This window comes from Scatophagus argus, chromosome 22 (assembly GCF_020382885.2).
Source record: "Scatophagus argus isolate fScaArg1 chromosome 22, fScaArg1.pri, whole genome shotgun sequence".
Classification (NCBI taxonomy): domain Eukaryota; kingdom Metazoa; phylum Chordata; class Actinopteri; family Scatophagidae; genus Scatophagus; species Scatophagus argus.
This window is the reverse complement of record NC_058514.1, coordinates 12,974,992-12,990,713: the sequence shown is the minus strand read 5'-3', so window position 1 is coordinate 12,990,713 and position 15,722 is coordinate 12,974,992. Positions and strand designations below refer to the sequence as shown.

Sequence of the window (15,722 nt, the reverse complement as noted above, 5' to 3'; positions counted from 1 at the left end):
CGATGGGCTGATTGCTTCCTCATGGTCTGAGGCCTCACACTGGTAACCAACACCAGACAGCAACAACACCTCCCTCTAGCTTGACAAGTCGTTTAATCTGGAGCCCAAGGAGAAAATTTTTTCTTCTTTTTGAAGTTTGTGCCAAAAAATCAGAGAATTTAACTTTCTTCCAGTGTGATTCAACTTGTTAATTATCTTTCTTTTCTTCTTTTCGAGTTTTGAACAACCTGAAATACCTCATCAAAGGGTGTAGCTGGAAATTCCTGTCTGTACCCCCCTTCAAGTACTTAAAGGCTCTTGTCAGCTGTAGGCCCCTAGAATCATCCCCATAACCGACAGCACTGATCCCATCATGCCTTCTTTCTGCTCAGCAGCCTTGCAGCGTGCCTCAGCTCTCACATTCCTCTCTTGGTGAAATCATATTTTCTAGCCGCCACTGATTTGTTTGGTCACAGCGGCGCCTGCATGATAGATGTTTTTCTGGCTGTGAATCACCTCCCGTACCCCTCGATGCACCCCCCCCCCCCACCCTCAGACAGTTTGGAGTGGAGTTTGGAGGTATGTGGAGCTGCAGACCCGTCCGTCAGTTGAGTACGGGTGCCAGAACCTCTGCAGTCTGTGTGAAGCATGTACAGATGTTGGCAGTGAGCTCGCCGAGCTGCTAATGCTGCAAGTGGCTGCCGGCCAGACATTATACTCAGAATAGTAACAGTGCTGAAAAATGCCTACCCAGCATGCCTAGCTCCAGGTATCACTCTGTGCCAGTAACAACATACAGTGAAGGGACGGAATGGCAGGGAAGGTATGTCTGTGTTTGCAAGTGTTTTCAATAAAGGTGGCTTACATAAAAGGGCAGAATAGCACAGAACAGAAAGCATCTTATGCATCAGAGTAAAACTTTCATTATTTGTTAGCTATTCAGTCATGAATGCTGAATATGATGTGAGATTGTGACTCAGATTTTCTGTTGATAAAGCTTTTCTTTCTCTAGGTGGCGCTCCTTTCTTGAAATATAACTGCTCATGATAAAGGTGCTGTAATCAGTATTTTCCCAATCTCACTGCAGACTGTGTAATAGAACCACCAGTCCAGAAGATACAAGTGTGACATTGCTTCCCCTATAGGCCTGAAAAGTACACAGGTGTATAAAGGTGCAGTACCAAATGTAGTCCAAAGAAGGACAAGACCATTGCTTATGCCCCATGTGAAATCAAAAGTCAGTGTTGACTTGTTTTAAATATGCTTGGCTAAGTCACATGCATATGTTATATGCATTTGTGATATACCTGCACCATGATCTTTTCTTAAACCCAACCAAGTAATTTTGTTGCCCAAACTTAACTAAACTGTTAGTTGAAATGTTTCTTGACAAGCTTTATTTTGAAAGTCTAATCAGACATTGACTGCAGATTGAGTATGCATATTTTTCATGCCGTGCGTGGAGATCCACTGGTCCACACACTTAGTCTTAATGCTGGGTATTTTTAGATTTAAGATTTTATAATTTGTTGTCACAAATTTGTAAAAGGAAAATATTACCTGACTCTGTAGTGCCTCTTAGTTTTATGGAACTTTTTAGCATCTCTTAGCTTACTGTTTTGGTTTTATGGTAGACTGCTTTACTGTTGGTTCACATCAGCCTCGTTTTATGGCTGCAGCAGGCTGCAAAAAACCTCCAATAAACCCACTGTGCACTACCTGCCCATACCAAACAACAGGTAAAGCAAGGAACTAGCTAGTGAACATAGTGGAATATTGCAACTAAAAATCAGTTAATGCACTCAACAACCCAGTTTTTCCCCTCAGTTTGTTCCAAATTAATCTCATGTATACAGTCTACTGCCACATCAAATTCACAGAGGAGGTCTTGTGGAGGAATTTGGTCAATGAGACTTTTGGGACTTCTGAGGTGGGTTTTTTGTCAGCAAGTTTGAGAACAGCACAACTGGTTGGTTTTCTGGTTGGTTACAAAACTTCTGTTGCATAATTTCATTACTGTAACAATCTGCTGTCTTTGCTTTTTTCCCAACTGACTGTGTCAAATTTAATTTTCTCCCAAGGTTTTCTTACACTTCTCCCAAGTGTATATGAGTTGGAGGTCAGACCATTAATCCAAAACAAACCAAAAACATAAAAGAAATCATATAATGTGAAACAGGACAGATCAACCACTTCTACTACTACTACTGGACACAGAAAGATAACAGTTAGTCTGTCATTTATTTGCATAGAAACATTTCATGCAAATGATTAGGTTATTACTATAAGTACATGTGCTTAATATCTTTGGAAGAAGAGGATCTTTGGTCTGTGCTGCATTAAGGCTCATTCCAGGTGTCGAGCCATATTCATGTTCTGCCTGCTCAACACAGGAGCATTTAAATGTCAGAACAGTGTATGTGTTGTCAAGGCTAAGCCTGTGTGAGGTTGATGTTGACGGGTGGCTGAGAGGCTCCAAAGTGGCCTGTATTAAGGTCTGCCTTGTGTGGCTGCCGTCAATTACAAGTCTCAGCGCCCAAAACAAAATGTCTGCTGTGTGAACTGGTCAGTGGGGATAAATGAAGCAGTGTGTGGAGCTTGGTAAGGATACCTGCCTCTTATAATTAATGGGACAACTGACTTTGGCATGGAGTGTGGTGGCCCAGACTGATGGCCATATGATTTGTCAGCATGTGTCCTTTCACTCCATAATTTCACCCCCCCCAAAAACGCACACAGACACATACTGCCTGAAAACCAAGCAAAATGCACTTTTTTCCCCAACAGCTTAACCTTGGAGCAGATTCGTAATTCTAAATGATGATCTTGCACTTGAAACCAGTGCAATGGGAAATTTCACTCCTATTATGCAAATCATTACTGATATCAATGTAAGTTATCTAAAAGTGAAAAATACCAGCAAACGCAGCAGAAACACATTCACATTTAGTTCAAGGTTAGAGTATATGGGACTCTTGCCTGAGGTTGGGATTGATTGTAATTATCCTTCACCCTGAGGTGAAATTGCAGCTCATTTGTAACCCAATTTTCTTGTATTTGTTAGCTCTCATTAGTCTGGCGTGCTTTTTATCCAATAATAACCCTGCTGCACGGAGACACACTGACCAAAATGCAGACAAGTCAGTTCAATATCCAATTTAACTTCCCAATCAACCTATTGCACTTTCCCTCGCTGACATTTACTTCACAGCGTGCTCTAGTGCTCAATTTAATTAGTGTGTATGCGTGTTTCACATGTTGACACACATTAATAGACGTATTAAACAGGCCCAGCACAGTGCAGTAGATGACCAGAAATGGTGCAAAGTTCATTATACATTTTGGACATTGGACCCACTGGACATTTTAAATAAATAAATGAAGGTCTAAACCAGCAAACACACATGTATGTTTATGAGGGAATAATGGTTCAGAGGTTTATTGACTGAGCCAGATAATACACTTTTGTGTTACATATATGCATTTCAGTTTGTGACAACAGAAAGGAGTGGTTTTCTATTGCTGTTAGAGTGTAGTCTGAAGTAGATGATTAGTGGATGAATCGACTTTGCTGCTTTTCTTGGTCATTTACGATTGTAAATGAGTCTTAGGTTGTTGTCCAACTGTTTTCACAGATGTTTGACATTTAATCTTATATAAGATTAATTGTGAAAATAACTGAGAGAAAATTGATATTGAATCTATCAAGAACTGTGACTGTTCTGTTTAGTTTGCCTGTGTTTTCTCTTGTGAGGCCCTGGTGACCAGAGAACATTTGTGTCCCTAAAACTTCTTACGCGTTTTTCTATTTTAACCTGTTACATTCTCACTTATTTCTGCTTGATTAGTGTCACGATCATCAAACGCTTCTTCAATCAGACTCCTGCAGTATTGGGAGTCTCTTCGTGACGGTGTGTGTCTTTACTCCAGCTGTGCTCTGTCAAACAAGGCAGTAGTCACAGCAGACCTCATTCCTGTTGAGAGCCTCTGACTCCAGGACCCCCCACCTTCACACACCCACCTCACTTACCCCTCCCACCAGGAAGAATCAGCGGTGGGTCCACAGCAGTGATAAAGAAAACCCAGCTGTTCAAACAGTTGGAAGGAACACAGCGGGGGCGGTTGGAGGGATCCATCAGCATATTTACTTCATAGAAATGAAATTCCAAACACATCAACGAACCGCCAAATAACAAGAGTAAAACCAAAGGCCAGAGATATGACAGTGGGATTTAAAACTGGGATGCTAAAGCTCTGAAGTGATGCTAGACTGATGGAATCCTTTAAGTGTTTTATGTAGTCCCTAAAAACATTTTTGACAGAATGATCTACCAGACTCAAGTAACGTAATTTGACAAATTAAACTGAAACCGTGAATACCATCAGCTAAAACAAAAACCTAGCAAACTTTCTTCCTTTTGGAGGATGGTTGTGGTGGTGGTGATTGTGACAGAATTGTCATAAAAAGTGCATTCCTAAATAAACTGTTCCCCAAATTTAAGAAAGCACATTGGATTTCATAAATACTGATCTGATCTAAATTCACACAAGTTAATTGAAGAATAACTACAGGAAGGAAGGAAGGCTACATCAATATCTTTGCAAGAAAATAAAATAAAAATAAATAAATCAAACATTATATGACATTAACATGTATGGGTTTTTAATCTAATTCCCCATAACTTGATCACCAGCAGCCTCGGTGCAAAACAGTTAAATGAACCGTGTTAATAAAAGTCAACAAAACACTGAGAATGTCTGAGCCTCCTCACCTGCTGGCTGGAGCTGTAAAAGGAACAGACGTATACTTTGATGAATGATGAGCAATTCCTCTGACAGGACAATGATGTTTGTGCGTGTGTGGGGGTGGGGGAGGGTTGCTACATTTACATTTCAAATGACACTTATTAGATTAAACCACATAGCTGCCAGGTCAGTGAGGGGTTAAAAGGGTCATTGCTGAAAACAATGTACTGTTAATAGGTGACTCATTTTTGAATAGACTCGGGGAAGTGAGCGTATCTGATGGGAGATAACCAGGAGAAAGCCTGCAGGGAAATGTGTTTCATTTAGAGTGTGACAGTTTGGACTGAACACTGTCTGAGTGTCACCACGTTGATTATTACTTTTAGTTCAGTGATGTAATGGTGCTTTTACTTGGGTTTACTTTAAAAACACTACACAAACAACAATTGGTTGAGATTATCACTTGTGATTGGGTAACACCCTATCCAATTGTCTGGACGGGCCAAGTCAGCCTGATTGTTTCTGGTGTTTGCTCAGCATCGTGGAAAGCAGAAGGGAGAGAGAGCACCTTCACGGCACCTCAGGATCTCTGATGATTTAACCCCCCCCCCTCAACAAACTTTTATCCTCGGCACACCTCCCGCTGATTCGCAGTGCCCCCCCCCCCCCTACACTCCTCCCCCGTTACTCCATCCAGACCTATTATTTGGTGACCTATAATGCATGACATTCAGGCTCTTGTGAATAACTTTTTGCTTCATGAGCTGGATACCTTGATCACTTGGCAATAAAATAAAATAAGATAAAATTAAGAGTTTTAAACAGCTGTTTTACTCTATATAGTGGTAAAACATAAAGAAGCAATATCAAAGTAGTGAACAAGATGAAAACAAGTAAAAATCTTAGGGCAACACAACCCATCACATGATATTTTGGATGAATCATACAATCTTTGTTTATGGCTGCATGAAACCTGTACAGCACGTCAGACTCTACTACTACCACTACATACATGAACATTTTAAATACACCTAAGAAGATCAATTTTGACCTATTTACTAAGAAAATATGACCCAAATAAAGCATCTGGTTTTGACCTCTGATGTTTGCCCAATCTTACACACTAAAACTGATATGTTCTCATTTACCCCCTCTCAGTTCACATTTCCTGTTATATCAGTCTGGTCGTATTCCCGCTGCCCAATACTTTTGTCAAATCCCTGTGCGTCTCATCCAGGTGCAGAAGGTACCCTTTAGTGTTGATATGTGACACACCTAACTTCAAACTCCAGTGTGTCCTTGCATCTCAAGTTAGTCATGTTTCATGTTAACCTCGTGTTAGAGATTTGTGGCAGCATGGATGTAAAAAGCAGCTAGAGACAGGTGCAGGGTGTCTAGCTGTCTCCTTGCCCCTTCGCCCCCACCCCAGCAGGAGGTGTTGAGGTGAGAATGCAGCCATCCCCAGCTGTGGTCGCTCTGACCCAAACAGTTGGGTCTTCGCTCCCTTTGTGGAAACAAACTGACAGGAATTATAAACATCAAGGTGTGGAAAGAGCCTCTTCCTTCGGTGGTCTCATCAGTCACACAGCCCTGCGTGGTTTAAATGCAGCTTTAAATCAAGAGCACAGGCTGTAAACTTAGACATCAGCCAGCAGAGACTGAAGATTACGACGTGAGAGGCGATGTGATGATGTGAGAGCACATCCTCCCCTTTTGTGTGAGAGAGAGAGTTCTGGTGCATAGTGACCTCTAGAGGCAGGGATAATGGAGATGAATGAGTTTACTCACACAGACGTTAATCTGTGCACATCAGTTCTTGTGTGTATTGACTCAGATCTTAAAGATTTCTCTGTGAGCTGTGTGCTTTTCTTCATCAACGTCTCCTCCTTCATTTTACCTTCATGCACATCATGTCGGAAGGAGGAAATGTCATTCGCCGCAGGTTTGTGTGAAATTTTAATAATTCAGAGATTTAAGTCAGGATCCATCAATACAGAGGAGGGCCGAACATTTAGATTACAATTAGATTTCTAGATTTGATTTTTTTCCCCCAATTGTAGTTAGTATTTTGACCATTTATTATTTCAATGATTTTATTTTCTGGTTTAAAAAGCCTTTTTCCTGCTGCTATGCAAGTACACTTTAGATCTGTTTTTCACAGAGAGCTCTCCGTTGTCATAGATATTCTGTTAGGTCAATGTCACACTACACTGTACTGATTAACAAATTATTATCATACACTAATAAGTTCTATTGTCAAGAGTTAAGCCATTGATTTATAATGGAGTTTTCCATAAACACAATATTATATGGCAATATATATTGTTAAAATAGGAGCATCTATTGTGCAGTTTGTGCATGTTTGTTTGTTGTTTGCTTGTGGGACATGAGCCATGGTTCTATTAATAACTAGCAGCAACAATGTCAACTGAAATAAATGTTTTGACCCCTTTAAAACAATATAAAACAAAACAGAGGAGACAAAACACTGAGGTGCAGCAGGAGACAAAGCTGGAGGACATAGAGTACAAGTCCAGGGAGGCACCATTTAATGTCCACCTTAGTTCCTTGCAAACACATGTAAGGTGTGAGCTGAAGGACAGCACAGCAAGGCTCAACCAAGCTACATCTGAGGGGAGCGTCCACCTGGAAATCCAAGAGCAAATGCTCAATTTCTGAGCATTCTAGAATCTTTGATTCTGAATTGAAACATTCCAGAATAGAACAGAACATTCCTGTCTAGAATGTTAAAACATTCCATTTAGGAACACAGTATTCCATACTTTGGGGAATAGAACATTTTATAGAACACTGGAACATTCCATTCTGGAAAAACCATTCCATTGTTGAATTTTGGAACATTCCATTCCAAAAACAGATAATTACATTCTGGAATCATGGATTCTTAATTGGAACACTCCATTCTGGAACAGAACATTCCAAGTGAGCATGTTGGAACATTCCATTTTAGAATGTTGGAACATTACATTCCAGAACAGAGAGTTAGTTTCCATTCTAGAAGGGAAAATGTTGATTATTTAAAATCTAGTTACTGTAATTTCTTTTGAAAACTCTGGGATATCCACTAGAATTTAAACTTCATCAGAGGTTCAGTCAAAGTGTGCCTGAATCTCTTGTATAAATATTAATGTCTGGCTGCAGTCCTGTTTTATTGGTGTTAAAAGGTGTCTGCTGAACATTCATATTAACAATAATATAGTACTGTATTTACTTTCATTCACTGTCCACTGTCAGTTGCATGTAATGTAATACCATCCAAGTGCTGCATTCATGCTATATTATGCAAGCATATTAGATATTTCACACATTATGGACATCTTTTTCTGCTGCTTTCAATTTCACAAGTAGCAAGTTTATAATTACTCTGTGCTTGCTGATAATAATTTACAGATTAACTACGAAACTGATAATTGTGTTTTGATTTGAAATGATTATATGCTCGTTGCACCCTGCCTCTCGCCCATAGTTAGCTGGGACAGACTCCAGCCCCCCCATGACCCTGATAGAAAAGCGGTATAGAAAATGGATGGATGGATGGATGGATGAATGGATGGATGAATGGATGGATATGCTCGTTGCTTGAATTGATCTCTCTCAAACCACAGTGGGCAAATTACTACAGCTGACCAAACCTTTAGTAACTTCTAAACTTCTAAACAGTTTTAAACCAAATATTTCAATGATATATGCTTAACAAAATAAAGCAAAGGTGAAAAAGGCTTCAGCTCTCAACATGAACCTAAAGAGATTCTCCACTGCTGGTGGATTTAAGGACAGCATGAGTATTTTGTGACTTTTCGGAGTCATTTACCACGCTGCCCCCTGCTGGTAAATTATGTCATGTCTATTCAAGGTTACTTATCCAGGTGTTGTCTAAGTTATGTTAGCACTCTTTTTGCAGTACAAAAACATTAGAAAAATATCAAACTGGTAGGATAAAACTTCAAATTAAAAGAGCAACTCTAAAATTTGATATTCACTAGTGCACTTGGAGAAGTAGTGGAGCTATTCGATGCAGTAGCTTAGCTCCTCTGGCCTAGAAGGCTAGAGGCTACAGGCTATTCAGAACAATTTATCTGGGAGCTGTTTCAGCAATATACATTTAAATGTATATACAAACTTGTAAATAAGAACACCTGTGTGACAACAGTCCCTTCATTTGAGTAGACAGTATCTTGACTATTCAAATTCTCTAAATATTTGCAATTACTAAAAAAAAATCCCACTGATGCTTAATATGCATGTTCTTCTCATTCATTCACACTCTGCTGGTTCAAGGTCAAAGGGTTTGCAGTGAACTCAGAATACAACACACTATAAATAAGTTTGTACTGTTAGAATATTCTTCATTTAGGTAAATGTGTAAATCAAACAGGGTGGCACTGGTTAGCACTATCGCCTCACAGCAAGAGGGTTTCAGGTTGAAATCCCAGTGTGGGCCTTCACTGTGCCTGTGTGGGTTTTCTCAGGGTACTCCAGCTTCCTCCCACAATCCCCAAGACATGCACATTAGGTTAACTGGCTACTCTGCATTGCCCCTAGGTGTGAGTGTGTGGTTGTCTGGTTGACTGGCAACCAGTCCGGGGTGTACCCCACCTCTCGCCCGTAGTCAGCTGGGATAGGGATATTTTTAAACACATTATTTCTAAATCCATAGTACATGAAGGCAAACTAAAAGTCAGAGCTCTTCACATGTAGGAGTTCACTGCAGCGGGAGAGAGTTAAAATTAAGGATATGGTTTATTTACTGGGTTTGCTGGGAGTTTGTCAGACAACACTTGGAATAGAATTTACCATTTACCATTAAGACACACTGGAAAAGAGTGAGAGAACTAGTACCCCTGCCATAAGCTGGGTGGAACATTTGGACCCAGATGCAGCAGATGGGAGACATGAAAAATAGTTGACTTATATATATTTAGAAGAAAAAGCACAGCAGGACTGAAACAGAGCAAGGGGCAAAACAAAGAACTGACCTCAAACTGGACTAAAATAAAAACTAAGCTAATGAGGAAATGAGGTGCAGGTGAGAGGAATAAGGTGAGGAAACAAGAGGAGGTGATAACTGAAGGCTGAGGAAAGCATTGGGATTAGAACGGAGCTAACAGGGTCGATGCAGTACAGGTGTGCAATAAAGACAGCTGCTGGGAAGAAGCAGAGTGAAACAAGGAGACCACACCCACAGATAGAGACAGAGGAGCACTGGGAAACACAGGGGGGAGCTCAGGGTATCTGTGTCAGCATGGTCAGCAATGTGAGCAGCGACGGTGTCAGTTTATAATGTTCACACTGTACCAGCTGATCAGCCGATACATGCATGACTTCTCTGCTCTGCCTTATCTAACAGCATTCATCAGCATCATCATTTTATGAATAAGCATCTTCACATGAGTTGATAACCTGTTGTGTTTTATGTCTGTACATGTTCAGAAATGCCTCGTGGTACACTTTAATTTGGATTAAACTGAATGAAATCACTACCCCTGACCAGATCCACTGCAGTGACTGACTGTGTTATGCCTCATTCCATGCAGAGTATTGTAACATCTCAACTTCCTCACTATCACAGTGTTTCAAACTTATGATCCCACAGGAATCAGACTGCTTGCAGAGGGAACCAGACTGTATTAAATGGGATTATGGAGCTGTGGCAAAAAGCAACCAATAAGCTTCTGAATGATTGTTTGGATAGTGAAAATTATGGAAATACTCAGCTGTAAGTAAATACAACAAATGTTCCAAAAAAATGAACAAGAAATAAAGTACTTCTTTGATCCCCTTAGGGAAATATTTATTTTTCTACATCAAAGGTGATACTATCATATCATTCAGTGAGCTCTGTTTAGCAGTTTTAATATTATCCATAGTATTTCACAATAGGCTCATATGGAGTGTGGAAAAATGTGTGAAAAAGTAAGGCAATCTTCAAAAAACAATAGCAATGCTTGGATTCTCGTTTTGTTATATTTTCTCATGGATAATATTCACCCTTTGTGCTCCCTCCCATTGCTCTCAACTAGACTCCCTGTGAGCCACACCTCTACCTCAGCACTGCGAGTTTTTCTCAAGTTTCTGTTTGGATTGTAGGAGTGACATACTTCCATAATATGAGCTCTCACGTTTTTATCTATGACTTGAGAGCTTATTGTTTAGACTTTCAAACAGTGAAGTTCATGTGAACTCTCACAAGCTACAGTTCTGTGAAAGTACCAACTGGAAGGTGGCACTATGTAGCACCAGGGACCACTTTATTTAGAACTGGAAAGCTTGTTACTGGAAGCCCTTAAAGAAAACTCACTTATGTATGAAAATACACATGACCCTATTAGATTATTAAAAAATACCAAATGTACATATTTCTTGAGACTGACAAAAATCAATGAGAATACAGTCCGGAAAGCAGCTGAAGTAGCCCGGCTAGCTCAGTCGGTAGAGCATGAGACTCTTAATCTCAGGGTCGTGGGTTCGAGCCCCACGTTGGGCGGTTGGTGTTTTTCTTTGGGTGTTAAACACATCACCTTCCCTTGGATGTGATATATTGAACCACACCACACAGGTCAACTCTGTCAATGACTTGTGATATTTGTGGATACTGTAGACTGTTTGGCTACAGTCTACAGGATGAAGTGTGACAAAGAATCAGTGTGTAATGAATCTATTGGTATATCCTGTCCAACCAGTTCCTGCTATTGCTTTTGAATTTATCTTGGAACATTTTAAAGTACAAAAACATTTCAAAAGTTTTCAACTTGGAGGGTGATTGAAAGAAACCAAAGTGACACTAAAACTTGATGTTCACTGGTGAAAGTGTGCGGTGGCTCCTTTGGACTAAAAGAAGGACTATCAACAATTTTATCTATGAATAATATATGTCAGGGCTATTTCAGCAAGAAGAAGAAGAAGAATCAGCTTTATTGACAGTATATATATTTTTAGATACACACACTGAATTCGTCTTGTGCATTTGACCCATCCTTAGTTGAACACACACATGCAACACCCGGCAAATTACGTGCAGTGAAACACACACACAGGAGCAGTGGGCTGCATCAAGCGCCCGGGGAGCATATTGGGGGGTTAAGTGCCTTGCTCAAGGGCACATCAGCCAGCTAATGGAGGGGGGGGGGGCATTAATCACTCCACCACACCCAAATTTTTCCTGCCTGTCCGGTGGGGGAATCGACCCGGTGACCCTCCGATCACAAGCCGCTTCTCCAACCTCTAGGCCACGGCTGCCCCCAAACTTAACGAATTTATATAATATTAATAACTCGAATGCGACAAGGATGGGATTCGAACCCACGCGTGCAGAGCACAATGGATTAGCAGTCCATCGCCTTAACCACTCGGCCACCTCGTCTTGATGCGTTGAAATGTGCTGAGACTTGCATCCAGCTGGTTTGATTATAGGGATATGTGATTGGCTGGTTTGGGTTTCTCTGAAAGTTGAGTCTGTTTCCACTTTTTCACCACAGCGCTGTTGCATTTAGTTTTTCGGAACCCCCTGCAGCCCACACGTCTGCAGTCTAAATGCACTACCCACACTCAAAATGAATGGGAATACTGGCATTTTTACTGCAACGACTGCAAGCTTTTGGTCTGAATCGGGCCATTGTAGTGAAATAACATATTATAATCTTAACCTCTAAATTTGTGGTCCTCCACCTCACTCAATATTGTCAGACCGTGAGAAATAATGCAGTCCTGAAATCTGACCCACTGTTTTCTGTCTGGCTAGTTCAGGCAGTAGCACATGTGACTCTTAATCTCAGTTTTGAACCCCATGTTGGGTGATGGTTGTTTGGACTTCTGCTAACACATCACCTTCCCTAGGACGAATTGCATTCATGATAAGTTAAAACAGACATCATGGCTCAGATTTGTTGGTGTCACCTGAATCATAGAGATCTGTGTTTACTGCAGACTGTTCTATTAACAGCAACAAGAAACACAGCCAAACTGGGGGCGCATTGGCCCAAAGAACTACTGAATTATTTATGTTTAGAGAAAATGGGTTTCTCATGGATATTTTATTCTCTTCAGTGTGGAAAAGTTTCTGAAACAACAATACAGAGCAGCATTGGACACTCTGAACCGAAACAGGTTTAAGAAAATGATTTTTGTATGTTTTAGGGAAGACTGGAGCATCGTATTTGACAAATGATTGAATTTACATGGACAAAATGTCACAAAAACATCTTTTTGGTCAATTAAGAAAATACTAATGAAATAACGAATAATGAAATCTAAATATCAGTCCAGGGTTACCAAACTGTCTGGAAACTCAATATGGTTTATTGTGAAATCTCATTATCACATTGGCAGTCCTAATACGTTGTATGTGCAACGTTTTAAATTATTATTGGCCATAGTTCTCTAAAGACTCAAACTCATTACTATTTCAGCACACTCTTTGCTCTTTAAATGATCAACTTGAAACGCTTTTGATTGGACCAGGATATATTTTCTGGAACAGGTCATTTTATGTGCCATTTGGCCACCTGCTATGATTTTCTGTCCATGCTGTATTTTCTTATTTTTATGTGGGCTACATCAGAATGCAAGGATGAATCCTCCTGACAGGAATGGAAAAGAGAAAGCATCACTTCTGAAGCATATATTAACACTGGCTTCAGTGACAACTGTTATTTTACTTATCTTATTTTATTTTGTGTTGCCTTATTTTATTTTATTCTTCTATTAAATATTACTTGTTACGTTCTATGTATGCACCAATCACCAAGACAAATTCCTAGTAATGTGAAACCTCTTCACTTACAATGGCAATAAAGTCTTTCTGATTCTGATTCTGATTCTGATTATTGCTTAAAAAACAACAACTAAGCATGGCTTCCTAGTAGATAAGACAACAATATTGCTGCCTAATGTCTGTGGTATGTCAGTTACTACCACTGTATTTTTGTTGTGGTCCGTTGTTCTTCGGTGTCTTCTTCACATTTGACAAGTGACTCTCACCATATGCACAGGCTTCGCTGTGACCCTTTCACTTTAATCCAGCGGATTGAGCTCAAATGACCCAGATTGAGTTTGCCGCTTGTGATGCCAGCAGCTTTATGCACGCAAAGAACATTTAGGACAAAGACTGCATCTGATTCAGTGTTGAATCAATCTTCAAGTACTTTCCTGCTCTTCAACTCATATTTGAACTAATGTAATCTCTTGATAGTAATTCAACTGCTCTCATATGGGCTAGAACAATGACTATGAATTTTGGTACTGAAATGAAAATTTGGCCTTGAAAACAAAACATGAACTGAAAAAGACAACTCTGGCATTGAAACATTTGCATCAAAAATAAAAAAAAAGTTTTAATTTTATCTTCATTTTTTTATGCCTTTTCATTGACAATATTGTGAGTTTTTCTTCATGTCAGTCTTTTTCTCAGTAACAGTCTTATTTAATGGTAATAATATACGTATCACTGTTTTGATACGCAAGGAGGGGTATGGAGGGAAAGGCAAGGAATGTGATTTCAGTGTATGAGAAATGTCACTCCTCTGGTTGCTCAGGGGCCTCTGACAGGCTCCAACATGAACCCACACCTGGCAAACAGCTTCCTCGATTTCACCTGAAACTTCCAAACTGTTGTATTTTTTTAGAGTTAGAAATGGATTGAATTAAAGATAAAAAGATATCAAAATAAAAAGGAATCATTTTTATGTTTGTATTTCATTTTTCAGTGCAAAATATTGGTTTCAGTACCAGTACAACTTTTTCAAATACAAACGTTTCAATGCCAGTGTTTCCTTTTCCAGTTCATGTTTTATTTTCAATGCCAATTTTTAGTTTTAATACCAAAATTCACTATTGTGGTCCTATACTTTGCAACCACTTTTAGTGGCAACGCGTTAACTGACATTTCGACTCCTTTTGGTGCTCAAGATTTGACCAAATTAGCTTCTTTTTCTATTCAAAATATTTTTTAAAAATTACAAAAGTAGACATAAACACAGTGGACATGTCACTGTCAGAGAGAGCTGGGGGTCATGGACTGGAGTCAAAATCAACAGTATCCTCCACGGCTGAAACTTCATGAGATCATCACCACTGGCCATAGCAGGCAGTGTGTGCATTGCATTAATTAAATCTTCTGGCCTGACCCATGCAAAGACATGAGCTGGTATGCTGATAATCCATTTGGTAACCAGGTACTGTGCCTGATCGAAGAGCAAAAGGTCTTTGTAACTGGATCTCTCATGGAAATACATCTGAAAGACATTAACTTAGGAGAAGAAATGCAGGGCATTTGCACTGCTTAGAAGTGTTCACTGGAGGGAAAGGCATCATAGTTTATAGTTAACCTCCTAAATCAATAATACACCAGTTTTCCTCTTACTTGTAGTGATAGGTTGCTTTGGTGTGAGTTGCTCAGTTTTGTAGATACACTGTATTGACACAAGTATTCAGTCACATCTCTTTATCATTGAATTCAGGTGTGGTATGGCTGTTTTTCAGGGGTTGGGAGAGGCCCTGTACTTACAGTGAAGGGATATCTTAGTACTTCAGGATACCAAGACAATGCTATGCCTTCAACCCCAAGGCAACAGCCTGGAGAAGCCGCATCCAACCCCAGTGCAAAGCAAGGTTCACATGCTACCACATCATACTGAGCAGCACAGGGGCTCCTCAGGGGACGGTCCTCTCTCCCTTTCTGTTCACACTGTACACCTTGGATTTCAGGTACAGCTCACAATCCTGCCATTTGCAGAAGTTTTCGGATGACTCTGCCATTGTGGGCTGCATCACCGGTGACCAGGAAACTGAATACCGAGGTGTGGTGGACAGCTTCGTGGAGTGGTGTGGACAGGACCACCTGCAGCTCAACATAGGGAACTAAAGAGCTGAGGGTGGACTTCAGGAAGACGAGTACTCCACACAACCCTATCAACATCAGGGGTACTGAGGTGGACATTGTGGACTGCTACAAGCATCTAGGGGTCCACATAGACAATAAA

At 40.2% G+C, this 15,722-nt stretch overlaps 2 non-coding genes across 2 annotated transcripts; one reads left to right on the top strand and one right to left on the bottom strand.

Moving 5' to 3' along the window:
* The first annotated feature begins 11,157 nt into the window (after nt 1-11,157).
* Nucleotides 11,158-11,230, top strand: trnak-cuu. The gene has a single exon. It is a non-coding gene; the product is annotated as a tRNA-Lys (tRNA).
* A 794-nt stretch (nt 11,231-12,024) lies between these two features.
* On the bottom strand, nt 12,025-12,106 carry trnas-gcu. Its single transcript has one exon. It is a non-coding gene; the product is annotated as a tRNA-Ser (tRNA).
* Between the last annotated feature and the right edge of the window lie 3,616 nt (nt 12,107-15,722).